Below are 3,050 nucleotides of genomic sequence, written 5' to 3'. Positions count from 1 at the left end.
ACAAACCGTGCGCACGGATTACCAAACCGTGCACACGGATTATTAAACCGTGCGCACGGATTAACAAACCGTGCACACGGATTAACAAACCGTGCACACGGATTAACAAACCGTGCACACGGTTTGGTAATCCGTGCGCACGGTTTACTAATCCGTGCGCACTGTTTGTCAATCCGTGTGCACGGTTTGGTAATCCGTGCGCACGGTTTGTCAATCTGTGTGCACGGTTTGGTAATCCGTGTGCACGGTTTGTTAATCCGTACGCACGGTTTAGTACATGTTTTACCATGTCCCTTCGGGGGCTCCGTACGTATCCCCCTTGCGGACGGGACGCCAAATTAAGTAATAATGAACAAGCCCCCTGTGGATTCATACATTTGTCATCACCAGGTTGCCCCATATAATAATACCATCTGACTTCTAAAACACGCTGTTGATAGAGAATTTGAACCGAAACTTTAATTTTCTTTCCAGTACACAAAAAAAAATCTTTGGGCCATACTTAAAATATGCTTTTTCTTCTTATTAATTAAACATAAAAATAATCCTCAGAACACGGGAAATCGCTTCTGAGACGTTCTAGAAATCACATTTTTTTTGGGGGGATCCCCCAAACCCCCCTTAAGGGGAGGGGTGTGTACCCTCCCCCTCCTCGCGCTACGCGCTCGGGCTGCTGCCTTTCGCAGCACACCGTTGACTATTGAGAAAAAATTATCGGCCCCCCCTTTTAGGAAATCCTGGATCCGCCCCTGAATTCCGGGGTTGATATACCAATATGGTGTTAGTCCCAGAAAGGAAAGAAGTTTAGAAGCAGCTCTGTGGCTTAATTAAGAGTGTTTTTGAGGGGGATCTAAGTAATAGCAGAGACGTATATATTACATGTAGATGTGATATTTTATTGTTTCTATTAGTTATGATTGTTACAATAGTCGTAAGAATAGCTCTTCTGAGCTAAAGTTGCATTGTTACAAACACGACTCTAAATGAAAATTCTTGTATCTTGTGTATACGTCTCGGGGAAGGGGTGGAGTTGGGGGCACGGGCAATACCAACATTTATCCCGTTTTAATTCACGTAATGTTGAAAATTGGTTTTTCCTTGCGTAATGAATGTCGGATTTTTTTTTTAAATTTTAACTAGAATATGTATTGTCCTCCCAAACATGGATTCATTCAAGAAACAAGCTCTGGTTTAACACGGGACGTTCCGGCGCTTAACTTATATTTCCTACGTTGAGGTTAAGTTGATATAGTTGATATAGTTGATATAGTAGTAGACACCAATGGAAAGCTCAGCTAGCATCTTGCGGCGCATTGAAATATTCCTATGCTGATACCTGACTTCCGGTGCGTATTGATATAGGGGAAATAATATCAAGAAATCTTACAGTGGGTTTAAACAATACTAAATATCCCGACAGGAGCTTGCTAGTAGCAAGAAGCATTGAATTTACACAGAACTTATTGAATCTGTGTTTAAACTATTTACACTTGGAGCATTTACCAAATGGTTTGACAGACTATTCTAGCACTCCACGTACAACACTGTTGCTGAAGCTGTTGCTGCTGATTTGCCTGTTGGTTCTCTTTTTGAATAGTTTTTTGTTGTTCCCTCTTGTTCTGGTTTCCTCAGTTTAAATGAACATTTTGCTGTGATCTACAGTGTCTGTTCCCTCTAGGATCTTGAATGTTTGGATCAGGTCTTCTATACTCTAGAGTTGGTAGTCCTAGGTGGCGCAAACACTCCTCGATCCAGTTAGGGGTTTCGCCTAATAGCCCTTTCACGCCGAAACTTGAACGTTTATGTAGTAGCCTTCTATAGGACACTTTGTCAAATGCTTTGTTATACACTAGGTACACTACGTCGGTTGTCTCCCCTTTGTCTAGTCCTTCAATCCAATCTGTACATGATCTACCCGATCTAAAACCATGTTGGCAGTTTGTAAGGAAGTTGTTTGTTTCTATGTGTTCGAGTAGTTTGTCCCTGATGATTTGTTGTAGAATTTTGCTGGCCACCGCAGTTAGACTAATTGGACGATAGTTGTTGGGTTTCTTTTTAGAGCCACTTTTATGTTATGCATTGGCCTCCTTCCACGAGCTAGGTAGTTTCCCTTCTTGGAGCGATTCTTAATTTCAGATACTGCCTCAATGTATAACTTGGGATGTAAACCATCAGGCCCAGGACTTTTACATTGCTTTTTTACAAGCTCTTCAGTTATTTCAATTCTGTCCAATGGTGTAGTTGGTGTTTTCGTAGGAATATTGGGGAGTTCTCCCGTCACGTCTTTAACAAAAACTGATGAAAAGCTTATTGGTCAGATTGCAGCTGCTCTCCATTCATTTTTTCGAGCCTGTTTATGGATGATTTTTATTTTATTTCATATTTCACATACTTCCAGAATTGTATTTTTAATCTCATCAGCTAGTTTGCGTTCGTGTACATAGTTCGATCGCCTTATGTTTGCCGTTGCCTCTTGCTTGCTTAACTTGGTTGAAGTTTTCAGCAGTTTTACAGTGGAGGAATTTTTTCCTTTTTTTTTATGTTTCCTGTGGATTGATTCAATGGTCTGGTGATCAAGTGGTCTCTCTTGGAGTTTCGTCGGAATTGCTTGTTTTCTGGTACGTGTTTCTTTATGATATTTGATAGGTTATCAACAAAACAGTTCCAAGTTTCCTCCGTGTTGAGACAGTTGTCAAATTAAATAAATAAATATACAACATTTGATATAGCGCCCTATCTAGCTAACATAAGCCACTCTAAAGCGCTTTGCAGTACATAGAAATACAATTATTTTTATACACTCAATACAATTAGCATATACATTAATCAATACAATATTGAGGAATTCGCAGGAGCTGTCTTATCATGTGGTAACTACTAGTCCTATGCCACCTGGCTAATATCCCCCATGTATGTATGCCTCTGTGTGTGCTGGAGATGTACTGTGTCATTAATTTAGACTAATCAGCTTGTATAAGATCCTCTTTAATTGCCGTATAGCTTCCTTAGGGAAGTTTCTGGTTTGTTCATTTGATGGCTCACTTTCGACG

Source organism: Mizuhopecten yessoensis, unplaced genomic scaffold (assembly GCF_002113885.1).
Source record: "Mizuhopecten yessoensis strain PY_sf001 unplaced genomic scaffold, ASM211388v2 scaffold9985, whole genome shotgun sequence".
Lineage (NCBI taxonomy): Eukaryota > Metazoa > Mollusca > Bivalvia > Pectinida > Pectinidae > Mizuhopecten > Mizuhopecten yessoensis.
This window is presented reverse-complemented; position numbering follows the sequence as displayed.